The sequence below is a fragment of the Ascaphus truei genome, unplaced genomic scaffold (assembly GCF_040206685.1).
Source record: "Ascaphus truei isolate aAscTru1 unplaced genomic scaffold, aAscTru1.hap1 HAP1_SCAFFOLD_1420, whole genome shotgun sequence".
Lineage (NCBI taxonomy): Eukaryota > Metazoa > Chordata > Amphibia > Anura > Ascaphidae > Ascaphus > Ascaphus truei.
In genome coordinates this window covers 31,385-45,917 of record NW_027454303.1, presented here as the reverse complement: position 1 = coordinate 45,917, position 14,533 = coordinate 31,385, and the positions used below count along the sequence as shown (strand labels likewise).

At 32.8% G+C, this 14,533-nt stretch overlaps 10 non-coding genes across 10 annotated transcripts; all 10 read right to left on the bottom strand.

The window, feature by feature from the left end:
* Nucleotides 1–23: 23 nt before the first annotated feature.
* Nucleotides 24–109, bottom strand: TRNAY-GUA (transfer RNA tyrosine (anticodon GUA)). Its single transcript is given in 2 exon segments — nucleotides 24–59; nucleotides 73–109. It is a non-coding gene; the product is annotated as a tRNA-Tyr (tRNA).
* A 1,368-nt stretch (nucleotides 110–1,477) lies between these two features.
* Nucleotides 1,478–1,563, bottom strand: TRNAY-GUA (transfer RNA tyrosine (anticodon GUA)). Its single transcript is given in 2 exon segments — nucleotides 1,478–1,513; nucleotides 1,527–1,563. It is a non-coding gene; the product is annotated as a tRNA-Tyr (tRNA).
* Nucleotides 1,564–2,931: 1,368 nt separating this feature from the next.
* On the bottom strand, nucleotides 2,932–3,017 carry TRNAY-GUA (transfer RNA tyrosine (anticodon GUA)). The gene is given in 2 exon segments: nucleotides 2,932–2,967; nucleotides 2,981–3,017. It is a non-coding gene; the product is annotated as a tRNA-Tyr (tRNA).
* Nucleotides 3,018–4,385: 1,368 nt separating this feature from the next.
* TRNAY-GUA (transfer RNA tyrosine (anticodon GUA)) lies at nucleotides 4,386–4,471 on the bottom strand. The gene is given in 2 exon segments: nucleotides 4,386–4,421; nucleotides 4,435–4,471. It is a non-coding gene; the product is annotated as a tRNA-Tyr (tRNA).
* A 1,368-nt stretch (nucleotides 4,472–5,839) lies between these two features.
* TRNAY-GUA (transfer RNA tyrosine (anticodon GUA)) lies at nucleotides 5,840–5,925 on the bottom strand. Its single transcript is given in 2 exon segments — nucleotides 5,840–5,875; nucleotides 5,889–5,925. It is a non-coding gene; the product is annotated as a tRNA-Tyr (tRNA).
* A 1,368-nt stretch (nucleotides 5,926–7,293) lies between these two features.
* Nucleotides 7,294–7,379, bottom strand: TRNAY-AUA (transfer RNA tyrosine (anticodon AUA)). Its single transcript is given in 2 exon segments — nucleotides 7,294–7,329; nucleotides 7,343–7,379. It is a non-coding gene; the product is annotated as a tRNA-Tyr (tRNA).
* A 1,368-nt stretch (nucleotides 7,380–8,747) lies between these two features.
* On the bottom strand, nucleotides 8,748–8,833 carry TRNAY-GUA (transfer RNA tyrosine (anticodon GUA)). Its single transcript is given in 2 exon segments — nucleotides 8,748–8,783; nucleotides 8,797–8,833. It is a non-coding gene; the product is annotated as a tRNA-Tyr (tRNA).
* A 1,368-nt stretch (nucleotides 8,834–10,201) lies between these two features.
* Nucleotides 10,202–10,287, bottom strand: TRNAY-GUA (transfer RNA tyrosine (anticodon GUA)). The gene is given in 2 exon segments: nucleotides 10,202–10,237; nucleotides 10,251–10,287. It is a non-coding gene; the product is annotated as a tRNA-Tyr (tRNA).
* Nucleotides 10,288–11,655: 1,368 nt separating this feature from the next.
* Nucleotides 11,656–11,741, bottom strand: TRNAY-GUA (transfer RNA tyrosine (anticodon GUA)). The gene is given in 2 exon segments: nucleotides 11,656–11,691; nucleotides 11,705–11,741. It is a non-coding gene; the product is annotated as a tRNA-Tyr (tRNA).
* A 1,368-nt stretch (nucleotides 11,742–13,109) lies between these two features.
* Nucleotides 13,110–13,195, bottom strand: TRNAY-GUA (transfer RNA tyrosine (anticodon GUA)). The gene is given in 2 exon segments: nucleotides 13,110–13,145; nucleotides 13,159–13,195. It is a non-coding gene; the product is annotated as a tRNA-Tyr (tRNA).
* Nucleotides 13,196–14,533: the final 1,338 nt, after the last annotated feature.

The following is a 14,533-nucleotide window of genomic DNA, read 5'->3' as shown; positions in this document are numbered from 1 at the left end:
GAAGAAAAGAAAAAAGGGATCACTCCTTCGAGCCGGAATTGAACCAGCGACCTAAGGATTACCGCATTTTCACTACAGTCCTCCGCTCTACCAGCTGAGCTATCGAAGGCCTCATGTGCCATTTGTGGTCAAATTCCTGCTTTGAGTCACATCAAATTTCAATGCATTCTTAGCTTCTACTTTTGACCGAATTCCTCCTTTTCAGCATGGTTTTAGAGCAGGAAAGGCATTACAAAGAGAATGATATATTTTTCATCATTCATGAAATACATAAACTGGCCAATAAACCACATCTAAAATCATCCACTGAGTTCCTTGGTATTTTGCTTTACAGAATGGTCTTGCCAGGTCTAATCGTAGGTTTATTTTCCATGGATTCTAACCGTTTGTAACTATTTACAAGGAAAGAAAAGTGTGCATTTAATCTGTACATTTTGTAATAGCTACTATTTAAATGAAAATGTTAGTTTAGAAAAAAACAGCATCTTGAAAGTGGTGTTTAAAACACGTTACCAGTGTTACATCCTTAGAAATAGAAATATAGATGAAAACAAAAATGATCAATAAACTTAGTGGATGTTTTCACTGTATAGCATAGAGTGGGCTACAAATCCGGCGGTATATTTGAACACAAATCTCATCCTTCACACCTGTATGATCAATAATCTGCTGCAAGAGGGAAAAATGATTCAAATTGCATTGTGGAATACAGCTAGAAATACTGTATAAGAACTTTCTTCGTTTTGCAATATTTTGGTTTGAATATTGGAAAAAGTTCAATTTTTTCAACTTTGTGGAGGATTATTTGTATTGCAAGCTTTTTTAGCAACTTTTGTTAGGAATACATTGAAAATGCAACATTTCGACATTGTCTCCAATTATCGTTCAAGATTAAAAGTCATGCAACATGTTTTAACACAAATCTCATCCTTCCCACAAATGTGATAAATAATCTGCTGCAAGAGTGAAAAAGGATTCAAATTGCATTGTGGAATACAGCTATTAATTCTGTATGAGAACTTTCTTAGGTTTGCAATTTTTTGATTTGAATATTGGATAAAATTCAATTTTTTAAACTTTTTTGTAAGATTTTTTGTATTGCAAGCTTTTTATCAACTTTTGTTCGGAATACATTGAAAATGCAACATTTTGACATTGTCTCCAATTATCGTTCCGGAGTAAAATTCATGCAACTTTTTTTTCATGTGGCCGAGTTTTGCAATCTTAAACATTTGTTTTGGAAAATGATATTGAAAATATGAAAGTACAACCTGCTCAATGGTCACGTAACCTTGCAATTATTGTTTTTGCAAAAGTTGCTGTTTTGTTCATGAAACAAGTTAATTATTTTGTCAATGAACAATTATGGAAAGTTCATATTTCTGTTAGTACATTAATACATCCTCAGCAACACGGAAACATTGGACTATTAGTATAGAGCACAAGAACGTTGAGAAGAAAAGAAAAAAGGGATCACTCCTTCGAGCCGGAATTGAACCAGCGACCTAAGGATTACCGCATTTTCACTACAGTCCTCCGCTCTACCAGCTGAGCTATCGAAGGCCTCATGTGCCATTTGTGGTCAAATTCCTGCTTTGAGTCACATCAAATTTCAATGCATTCTTAGCTTCTACTTTTGACCGAATTCCTCCTTTTCAGCATGGTTTTAGAGCAGGAAAGGCATTACAAAGAGAATGATATATTTTTCATCATTCATGAAATACATAAACTGGCCAATAAACCACATCTAAAATCATCCACTGAGTTCCTTGGTATTTTGCTTTACAGAATGGTCTCGCCAGGTCTAATCGTAGGTTTATTTTCCATGGATTCTAACCGTTTGTAACTATTTACAAGGAAAGAAAAGTGTGCATTTAATCTGTACATTTTGTAATAGCTACTATTTAAATGAAAATGTTAGTTTAGAAAAAAACAGCATCTTGAAAGTGGTGTTTAAAACACGTTACCAGTGTTACATCCTTAGAAATAGAAATATAGATGAAAACAAAAATGATCAATAAACTTAGTGGATGTTTTCACTGTATAGCATAGAGTGGGCTACAAATCCGGCGGTATATTTGAACACAAATCTCATCCTTCACACCTGTATGATCAATAATCTGCTGCAAGAGGGAAAAATTATTCAAATTGCATTGTGGAATACAGCTAGAAATACTGTATAAGAACTTTCTTCGTTTTGCAATATTTTGGTTTGAATATTGGAAAAAGTTCAATTTTTTCAACTTTGTGGAGGATTATTTGTATTGCAAGCTTTTTTAGCAACTTTTGTTAGGAATACATTGAAAATGCAACATTTCGACATTGTCTCCAATTATCGTTCAAGATTAAAAGTCATGCAACATGTTTTAACACAAATCTCATCCTTCCCACAAATGTGATAAATAATCTGCTGCAAGAGTGAAAAAGGATTCAAATTGCATTGTGGAATACAGCTATTAATTCTGTATGAGAACTTTCTTAGGTTTGCAATTTTTTGATTTGAATATTGGATAAAATTCAATTTTTTAAACTTTTTTGTAAGATTTTTTGTATTGCAAGCTTTTTATCAACTTTTGTTCGGAATACATTGAAAATGCAACATTTTGACATTGTCTCCAATTATCGTTCCGGAGTAAAATTCATGCAACTTTTTTTTCATGTGGCCGAGTTTTGCAATCTTAAACATTTGTTTTGGAAAATGATATTGAAAATATGAAAGTACAACCTGCTCAATGGTCACGTAACCTTGCAATTATTGTTTTTGCAAAAGTTGCTGTTTTGTTCATGAAACAAGTTAATTATTTTGTCAATGAACAATTATGGAAAGTTCATATTTCTGTTAGTACATTAATACATCCTCAGCAACACGGAAACATTGGACTATTAGTATAGAGCACAAGAACGTTGAGAAGAAAAGAAAAAAGGGATCACTCCTTCGAGCCGGAATTGAACCAGCGACCTAAGGATTACCGCATTTTCACTACAGTCCTCCGCTCTACCAGCTGAGCTATCGAAGGCCTCATGTGCCATTTGTGGTCAAATTCCTGCTTTGAGTCACATCAAATTTCAATGCATTCTTAGCTTCTACTTTTGACCGAATTCCTCCTTTTCAGCATGGTTTTAGAGCAGGAAAGGCATTACAAAGAGAATGATATATTTTTCATCATTCATGAAATACATAAACTGGCCAATAAACCACATCTAAAATCATCCACTGAGTTCCTTGGTATTTTGCTTTACAGAATGGTCTCGCCAGGTCTAATCGTAGGTTTATTTTCCATGGATTCTAACCGTTTGTAACTATTTACAAGGAAAGAAAAGTGTGCATTTAATCTGTACATTTTGTAATAGCTACTATTTAAATGAAAATGTTAGTTTAGAAAAAAACAGCATCTTGAAAGTGGTGTTTAAAACACGTTACCAGTGTTACATCCTTAGAAATAGAAATATAGATGAAAACAAAAATGATCAATAAACTTAGTGGATGTTTTCACTGTATAGCATAGAGTGGGCTACAAATCCGGCGGTATATTTGAACACAAATCTCATCCTTCACACCTGTATGATCAATAATCTGCTGCAAGAGGGAAAAATGATTCAAATTGCATTGTGGAATACAGCTAGAAATACTGTATAAGAACTTTCTTCGTTTTGCAATATTTTGGTTTGAATATTGGAAAAAGTTCAATTTTTTCAACTTTGTGGAGGATTATTTGTATTGCAAGCTTTTTTAGCAACTTTTGTTAGGAATACATTGAAAATGCAACATTTCGACATTGTCTCCAATTATCGTTCAAGATTAAAAGTCATGCAACATTTTTTAACACAAATCTCATCCTTCCCACAAATGTGATAAATAATCTGCTGCAAGAGTGAAAAAGGATTCAAATTGCATTGTGGAATACAGCTATTAATTCTGTATGAGAACTTTCTTAGGTTTGCAATTTTTTGATTTGAATATTGGATAAGATTCAATTTTTTAAACTTTTTTGTAAGATTTTTTGTATTGCAAGCTTTTTATCAACTTTTGTTCGGAATACATTGAAAATGCAACATTTTGACATTGTCTCCAATTATCGTTCCGGAGTAAAATTCATGCAACTTTTTTTTCATGTGGCCGAGTTTTGCAATCTTAAACATTTGTTTTGGAAAATGATATTGAAAATATGAAAGTACAACCTGCTCAATGGTCACGTAACCTTGCAATTATTGTTTTTGCAAAAGTTGCTGTTTTGTTCATGAAACAAGTTAATTATTTTGTCAATGAACAATTATGTAAAGTTCATATTTCTGTTAGTACATTAATACATCCTCAGCAACACGAAAACATTGGACTATTAGTATAGAGCACAAGAACGTTGAGAAGAAAAGAAAAAAGGGATCACTCCTTCGAGCCGGAATTGAACCAGCGACCTAAGGATTACCGCATTTTCACTACAGTCCTCCGCTCTACCAGCTGAGCTATCGAAGGCCTCATGTGCCATTTGTGGTCAAATTCCTGCTTTGAGTCACATCAAATTTCAATGCATTCTTAGCTTCTACTTTTGACCGAATTCCTCCTTTTCAGCATGGTTTTAGAGCAGGAAAGGCATTACAAAGAGAATGATATATTTTTCATCATTCATGAAATACATAAACTGGCCAATAAACCACATCTAAAATCATCCACTGAGTTCCTTGGTATTTTGCTTTACAGAATGGTCTCGCCAGGTCTAATCGTAGGTTTATTTTCCATGGATTCTAACCGTTTGTAACTATTTACAAGGAAAGAAAAGTGTGCATTTAATCTGTACATTTTGTAATAGCTACTATTTAAATGAAAATGTTAGTTTAGAAAAAAACAGCATCTTGAAAGTGGTGTTTAAAACACGTTACCAGTGTTACATCCTTAGAAATAGAAATATAGATGAAAACAAAAATGATCAATAAACTTAGTGGATGTTTTCACTGTATAGCATAGAGTGGGCTACAAATCCGGCGGTATATTTGAACACAAATCTCATCCTTCACACCTGTATGATCAATAATCTGCTGCAAGAGGGAAAAATGATTCAAATTGCATTGTGGAATACAGCTAGAAATACTGTATAAGAACTTTCTTCGTTTTGCAATATTTTGGTTTGAATATTGGAAAAAGTTCAATTTTTTCAACTTTGTGGAGGATTATTTGTATTGCAAGCTTTTTTAGCAACTTTTGTTAGGAATACATTGAAAATGCAACATTTCGACATTGTCTCCAATTATCGTTCAAGATTAAAAGTCATGCAACATTTTTTAACACAAATCTCATCCTTCCCACAAATGTGATAAATAATCTGCTGCAAGAGTGAAAAAAGATTCAAATTGCATTGTGGAATACAGCTATTAATTCTGTATGAGAACTTTCTTAGGTTTGCAATTTTTTGATTTGAATATTGGATAAAATTCAATTTTTTAAACTTTTTTGTAAGATTTTTTGTATTGCAAGCTTTTTATCAACTTTTGTTCGGAATACATTGAAAATGCAACATTTTGACATTGTCTCCAATTATCGTTCCGGAGTAAAATTCATGCAACTTTTTTTTCATGTGGCCGAGTTTTGCAATCTTAAACATTTGTTTTGGAAAATGATATTGAAAATATGAAAGTACAACCTGCTCAATGGTCACGTAACCTTGCAATTATTGTTTTTGCAAAAGTTGCTGTTTTGTTCATGAAACAAGTTAATTATTTTGTCAATGAACAATTATGTAAAGTTCATATTTCTGTTAGTACATTAATACATCCTCAGCAACACGAAAACATTGGACTATTAGTATAGAGCACAAGAACGTTGAGAAGAAAAGAAAAAAGGGATCACTCCTTCGAGCCGGAATTGAACCAGCGACCTAAGGATTACCGCATTTTCACTACAGTCCTCCGCTCTACCAGCTGAGCTATCGAAGGCCTCATGTGCCATTTGTGGTCAAATTCCTGCTTTGAGTCACATCAAATTTCAATGCATTCTTAGCTTCTACTTTTGACCGAATTCCTCCTTTTCAGCATGGTTTTAGAGCAGGAAAGGCATTACAAAGAGAATGATATATTTTTCATCATTCATGAAATACATAAACTGGCCAATAAACCACATCTAAAATCATCCACTGAGTTCCTTGGTATTTTGCTTTACAGAATGGTCTCGCCAGGTCTAATCGTAGGTTTATTTTCCATGGATTCTAACCGTTTGTAACTATTTACAAGGAAAGAAAAGTGTGCATTTAATCTGTACATTTTGTAATAGCTACTATTTAAATGAAAATGTTAGTTTAGAAAAAAACAGCATCTTGAAAGTGGTGTTTAAAACACGTTACCAGTGTTACATCCTTAGAAATAGAAATATAGATGAAAACAAAAATGATCAATAAACTTAGTGGATGTTTTCACTGTATAGCATAGAGTGGGCTACAAATCCGGCGGTATATTTGAACACAAATCTCATCCTTCACACCTGTATGATCAATAATCTGCTGCAAGAGGGAAAAATGATTCAAATTGCATTGTGGAATACAGCTAGAAATACTGTATAAGAACTTTCTTCGTTTTGCAATATTTTGGTTTGAATATTGGAAAAAGTTCAATTTTTTCAACTTTGTGGAGGATTATTTGTATTGCAAGCTTTTTTAGCAACTTTTGTTAGGAATACATTGAAAATGCAACATTTCGACATTGTCTCCAATTATCGTTCAAGATTAAAAGTCATGCAACATTTTTTAACACAAATCTCATCCTTCCCACAAATGTGATAAATAATCTGCTGCAAGAGTGAAAAAGGATTCAAATTGCATTGTGGAATACAGCTATTAATTCTGTATGAGAACTTTCTTAGGTTTGCAATTTTTTGATTTGAATATTGGATAAGATTCAATTTTTTAAACTTTTTTGTAAGATTTTTTGTATTGCAAGCTTTTTATCAACTTTTGTTCGGAATACATTGAAAATGCAACATTTTGACATTGTCTCCAATTATCGTTCCGGAGTAAAATTCATGCAACTTTTTTTTCATGTGGCCGAGTTTTGCAATCTTAAACATTTGTTTTGGAAAATGATATTGAAAATATGAAAGTACAACCTGCTCAATGGTCACGTAACCTTGCAATTATTGTTTTTGCAAAAGTTGCTGTTTTGTTCATGAAACAAGTTAATTATTTTGTCAATGAACAATTATGTAAAGTTCATATTTCTGTTAGTACATTAATACATCCTCAGCAACACGGAAACATTGGACTATTAGTATAGAGCACAAGAACGTTGAGAAGAAAAGAAAAAAGGGATCACTCCTTCGAGCCGGAATTGAACCAGCGACCTAAGGATTACCGCATTTTCACTATAGTCCTCTGCTCTACCAGCTGAGCTATCGAAGGCCTCATGTGCCATTTGTGGTCAAATTCCTGCTTTGAGTCACATCAAATTTCAATGCATTCTTAGCTTCTACTTTTGACCGAATTCCTCCTTTTCAGCATGGTTTTAGAGCAGGAAAGGCATTACAAAGAGAATGATATATTTTTCATCATTCATGAAATACATAAACTGGCCAATAAACCACATCTAAAATCATCCACTGAGTTCCTTGGTATTTTGCTTTACAGAATGGTCTCGCCAGGTCTAATCGTAGGTTTATTTTCCATGGATTCTAACCGTTTGTAACTATTTACAAGGAAAGAAAAGTGTGCATTTAATCTGTACATTTTGTAATAGCTACTATTTAAATGAAAATGTTAGTTTAGAAAAAAACAGCATCTTGAAAGTGGTGTTTAAAACACGTTACCAGTGTTACATCCTTAGAAATAGAAATATAGATGAAAACAAAAATGATCAATAAACTTAGTGGATGTTTTCACTGTATAGCATAGAGTGGGCTACAAATCCGGCGGTATATTTGAACACAAATCTCATCCTTCACACCTGTATGATCAATAATCTGCTGCAAGAGGGAAAAATTATTCAAATTGCATTGTGGAATACAGCTAGAAATACTGTATAAGAACTTTCTTCGTTTTGCAATATTTTGGTTTGAATATTGGAAAAAGTTCAATTTTTTCAACTTTGTGGAGGATTATTTGTATTGCAAGCTTTTTTAGCAACTTTTGTTAGGAATACATTGAAAATGCAACATTTCGACATTGTCTCCAATTATCGTTCAAGATTAAAAGTCATGCAACATTTTTTAACACAAATCTCATCCTTCCCACAAATGTGATAAATAATCTGCTGCAAGAGTGAAAAAAGATTCAAATTGCATTGTGGAATACAGCTATTAATTCTGTATGAGAACTTTCTTAGGTTTGCAATTTTTTGATTTGAATATTGGATAAAATTCAATTTTTTAAACTTTTTTGTAAGATTTTTTGTATTGCAAGCTTTTTATCAACTTTTGTTCGGAATACATTGAAAATGCAACATTTTGACATTGTCTCCAATTATCGTTCCGGAGTAAAATTCATGCAACTTTTTTTTCATGTGGCCGAGTTTTGCAATCTTAAACATTTGTTTTGGAAAATGATATTGAAAATATGAAAGTACAACCTGCTCAATGGTCACGTAACCTTGCAATTATTGTTTTTGCAAAAGTTGCTGTTTTGTTCATGAAACAAGTTAATTATTTTGTCAATGAACAATTATGTAAAGTTCATATTTCTGTTAGTACATTAATACATCCTCAGCAACACGAAAACATTGGACTATTAGTATAGAGCACAAGAACGTTGAGAAGAAAAGAAAAAAGGGATCACTCCTTCGAGCCGGAATTGAACCAGCGACCTAAGGATTACCGCATTTTCACTACAGTCCTCCGCTCTACCAGCTGAGCTATCGAAGGCCTCATGTGCCATTTGTGGTCAAATTCCTGCTTTGAGTCACATCAAATTTCAATGCATTCTTAGCTTCTACTTTTGACCGAATTCCTCCTTTTCAGCATGGTTTTAGAGCAGGAAAGGCATTACAAAGAGAATGATATATTTTTCATCATTCATGAAATACATAAACTGGCCAATAAACCACATCTAAAATCATCCACTGAGTTCCTTGGTATTTTGCTTTACAGAATGGTCTCGCCAGGTCTAATCGTAGGTTTATTTTCCATGGATTCTAACCGTTTGTAACTATTTACAAGGAAAGAAAAGTGTGCATTTAATCTGTACATTTTGTAATAGCTACTATTTAAATGAAAATGTTAGTTTAGAAAAAAACAGCATCTTGAAAGTGGTGTTTAAAACACGTTACCAGTGTTACATCCTTAGAAATAGAAATATAGATGAAAACAAAAATGATCAATAAACTTAGTGGATGTTTTCACTGTATAGCATAGAGTGGGCTACAAATCCGGCGGTATATTTGAACACAAATCTCATCCTTCACACCTGTATGATCAATAATCTGCTGCAAGAGGGAAAAATGATTCAAATTGCATTGTGGAATACAGCTAGAAATACTGTATAAGAACTTTCTTCGTTTTGCAATATTTTGGTTTGAATATTGGAAAAAGTTCAATTTTTTCAACTTTGTGGAGGATTATTTGTATTGCAAGCTTTTTTAGCAACTTTTGTTAGGAATACATTGAAAATGCAACATTTCGACATTGTCTCCAATTATCGTTCAAGATTAAAAGTCATGCAACATGTTTTAACACAAATCTCATCCTTCCCACAAATGTGATAAATAATCTGCTGCAAGAGTGAAAAAGGATTCAAATTGCATTGTGGAATACAGCTATTAATTCTGTATGAGAACTTTCTTAGGTTTGCAATTTTTTGATTTGAATATTGGATAAAATTCAATTTTTTAAACTTTTTTGTAAGATTTTTTGTATTGCAAGCTTTTTATCAACTTTTGTTCGGAATACATTGAAAATGCAACATTTTGACATTGTCTCCAATTATCGTTCCGGAGTAAAATTCATGCAACTTTTTTTTCATGTGGCCGAGTTTTGCAATCTTAAACATTTGTTTTGGAAAATGATATTGAAAATATGAAAGTACAACCTGCTCAATGGTCACGTAACCTTGCAATTATTGTTTTTGCAAAAGTTGCTGTTTTGTTCATGAAACAAGTTAATTATTTTGTCAATGAACAATTATGTAAAGTTCATATTTCTGTTAGTACATTAATACATCCTCAGCAACACGGAAACATTGGACTATTAGTATAGAGCACAAGAACGTTGAGAAGAAAAGAAAAAAGGGATCACTCCTTCGAGCCGGAATTGAACCAGCGACCTAAGGATTACCGCATTTTCACTACAGTCCTCCGCTCTACCAGCTGAGCTATCGAAGGCCTCATGTGCCATTTGTGGTCAAATTCCTGCTTTGAGTCACATCAAATTTCAATGCATTCTTAGCTTCTACTTTTGACCGAATTCCTCCTTTTCAGCATGGTTTTAGAGCAGGAAAGGCATTACAAAGAGAATGATATATTTTTCATCATTCATGAAATACATAAACTGGCCAATAAACCACATCTAAAATCATCCACTGAGTTCCTTGGTATTTTGCTTTACAGAATGGTCTCGCCAGGTCTAATCGTAGGTTTATTTTCCATGGATTCTAACCGTTTGTAACTATTTACAAGGAAAGAAAAGTGTGCATTTAATCTGTACATTTTGTAATAGCTACTATTTAAATGAAAATGTTAGTTTAGAAAAAAACAGCATCTTGAAAGTGGTGTTTAAAACACGTTACCAGTGTTACATCCTTAGAAATAGAAATATAGATGAAAACAAAAATGATCAATAAACTTAGTGGATGTTTTCACTGTATAGCATAGAGTGGGCTACAAATCCGGCGGTATATTTGAACACAAATCTCATCCTTCACACCTGTATGATCAATAATCTGCTGCAAGAGGGAAAAATGATTCAAATTGCATTGTGGAATACAGCTAGAAATACTGTATAAGAACTTTCTTCGTTTTGCAATATTTTGGTTTGAATATTGGAAAAAGTTCAATTTTTTCAACTTTGTGGAGGATTATTTGTATTGCAAGCTTTTTTAGCAACTTTTGTTAGGAATACATTGAAAATGCAACATTTCGACATTGTCTCCAATTATCGTTCAAGATTAAAAGTCATGCAACATTTTTTAACACAAATCTCATCCTTCCCACAAATGTGATAAATAATCTGCTGCAAGAGTGAAAAAGGATTCAAATTGCATTGTGGAATACAGCTATTAATTCTGTATGAGAACTTTCTTAGGTTTGCAATTTTTTGATTTGAATATTGGATAAGATTCAATTTTTTAAACTTTTTTGTAAGATTTTTTGTATTGCAAGCTTTTTATCAACTTTTGTTCGGAATACATTGAAAATGCAACATTTTGACATTGTCTCCAATTATCGTTCCGGAGTAAAATTCATGCAACTTTTTTTTCATGTGGCCGAGTTTTGCAATCTTAAACATTTGTTTTGGAAAATGATATTGAAAATATGAAAGTACAACCTGCTCAATGGTCACGTAACCTTGCAATTATTGTTTTTGCAAAAGTTGCTGTTTTGTTCATGAAACAAGTTAATTATTTTGTCAATGAACAATTATGTAAAGTTCATATTTCTGTTAGTACATTAATACATCCTCAGCAACACGAAAACATTGGACTATTAGTATAGAGCACAAGAACGTTGAGAAGAAAAGAAAAAAGGGATCACTCCTTCGAGCCGGAATTGAACCAGCGACCTAAGGATTACCGCATTTTCACTACAGTCCTCCGCTCTACCAGCTGAGCTATCGAAGGCCTCATGTGCCATTTGTGGTCAAATTCCTGCTTTGAGTCACATCAAATTTCAATGCATTCTTAGCTTCTACTTTTGACCGAATTCCTCCTTTTCAGCATGGTTTTAGAGCAGGAAAGGCATTACAAAGAGAATGATATATTTTTCATCATTCATGAAATACATAAACTGGCCAATAAACCACATCTAAAATCATCCACTGAGTTCCTTGGTATTTTGCTTTACAGAATGGTCTCGCCAGGTCTAATCGTAGGTTTATTTTCCATGGATTCTAACCGTTTGTAACTATTTACAAGGAAAGAAAAGTGTGCATTTAATCTGTACATTTTGTAATAGCTACTATTTAAATGAAAATGTTAGTTTAGAAAAAAACAGCATCTTGAAAGTGGTGTTTAAAACACGTTACCAGTGTTACATCCTTAGAAATAGAAATATAGATGAAAACAAAAATGATCAATAAACTTAGTGGATGTTTTCACTGTATAGCATAGAGTGGGCTACAAATCCGGCGGTATATTTGAACACAAATCTCATCCTTCACACCTGTATGATCAATAATCTGCTGCAAGAGGGAAAAATGATTCAAATTGCATTGTGGAATACAGCTAGAAATACTGTATAAGAACTTTCTTCGTTTTGCAATATTTTGGTTTGAATATTGGAAAAAGTTCAATTTTTTCAACTTTGTGGAGGATTATTTGTATTGCAAGCTTTTTTAGCAACTTTTGTTAGGAATACATTGAAAATGCAACATTTCGACATTGTCTCCAATTATCGTTCAAGATTAAAAGTCATGCAACATTTTTTAACACAAATCTCATCCTTCCCACAAATGTGATAAATAATCTGCTGCAAGAGTGAAAAAAGATTCAAATTGCATTGTGGAATACAGCTATTAATTCTGTATGAGAACTTTCTTAGGTTTGCAATTTTTTGATTTGAATATTGGATAAAATTCAATTTTTTAAACTTTTTTGTAAGATTTTTTGTATTGCAAGCTTTTTATCAACTTTTGTTCGGAATACATTGAAAATGCAACATTTTGACATTGTCTCCAATTATCGTTCCGGAGTAAAATTCATGCAACTTTTTTTTCATGTGGCCGAGTTTTGCAATCTTAAACATTTGTTTTGGAAAATGATATTGAAAATATGAAAGTACAACCTGCTCAATGGTCACGTAACCTTGCAATTATTGTTTTTGCAAAAGTTGCTGTTTTGTTCATGAAACAAGTTAATTATTTTGTCAATGAACAATTATGTAAAGTTCATATTTCTGTTAGTACATTAATACATCCTCAGCAACACGAAAACATTGGACTATTAGTATAGAGCACAAGAACGTTGAGAAGAAAAGAAAAAAGGGATCACTCCTTCGAGCCGGAATTGAACCAGCGACCTAAGGATTACCGCATTTTCACTACAGTCCTCCGCTCTACCAGCTGAGCTATCGAAGGCCTCATGTGCCATTTGTGGTCAAATTCCTGCTTTGAGTCACATCAAATTTCAATGCATTCTTAGCTTCTACTTTTGACCGAATTCCTCCTTTTCAGCATGGTTTTAGAGCAGGAAAGGCATTACAAAGAGAATGATATATTTTTCATCATTCATGAAATACATAAACTGGCCAATAAACCACATCTAAAATCATCCACTGAGTTCCTTGGTATTTTGCTTTACAGAATGGTCTTGCCAGGTCTAATCGTAGGTTTATTTTCCATGGATTCTAACCGTTTGTAACTATTTACAAGGAAAGAAAAGTGTGCATTTAATCTGTACATTTTGTAATAGCTACTATTTAAATGAAAATGTTAGTTTAGAAAAAAACAGCATCTTGAAAGTGGTGTTTAAAACACGTTACCAGTGTTACATCCTTAGAAATAGAAATATAGATGAAAACAAAAATGATCAATAAACTTAGTGGATGTTTTCACTGTATAGCATAGAGTGGGCTACAAATCCGGCGGTATATTTGAACACAAATCTCATCCTTCACACCTGTATGATCAATAATCTGCTGCAAGAGGGAAAAATGATTCAAATTGCATTGTGGAATACAGCTAGAAATACTGTATAAGAACTTTCTTCGTTTTGCAATATTTTGGTTTGAATATTGGAAAAAGTTCAATTTTTTCAACTTTGTGGAGGATTATTTGTATTGCAAGCTTTTTTAGCAACTTTTGTTAGGAATACATTGAAAATGCAACATTTCGACATTGTCTCCAATTATCGTTCAAGATTAAAAGTCATGCAACATGTTTTAACACAAATCTCATCCTTCCCACAAATGTGATAAATAATCTGCTGCAAGAGTGAAAAAGGATTCAAATTGCATTGTGGAATACAGCTATTAATTCTGTATGAGAACTTTCTTAGGTTTGCAATTTTTTGATTTGAATATTGGATAAAATTCAATTTTTTAAACTTTTTTGTAAGATTTTTTGTATTGCAAGCTTTTTATCAACTTTTGTTCGGAATACATTGAAAATGCAACATTTTGACATTGTCTCCAATTATCGTTCCGGAGTAAAATTCATGCAACTTTTTTTTCATGTGGCCGAGTTTTGCAATCTTAAACATTTGTTTTGGAAAATGATATTGAAAATATGAAAGTACAACCTGCTCAATGGTCACGTAACCTTGCAATTATTGTTTTTGCAAAAGTTGCTGTTTTGTTCATGAAACAAGTTAATTATTTTGTCAATGAACAATTATGTAAAGTTCATATTTCTGTTAGTACATTAATACATCCTCAGCAACACGAAAACATTGGACTATTAGTATAGAGCACAAGA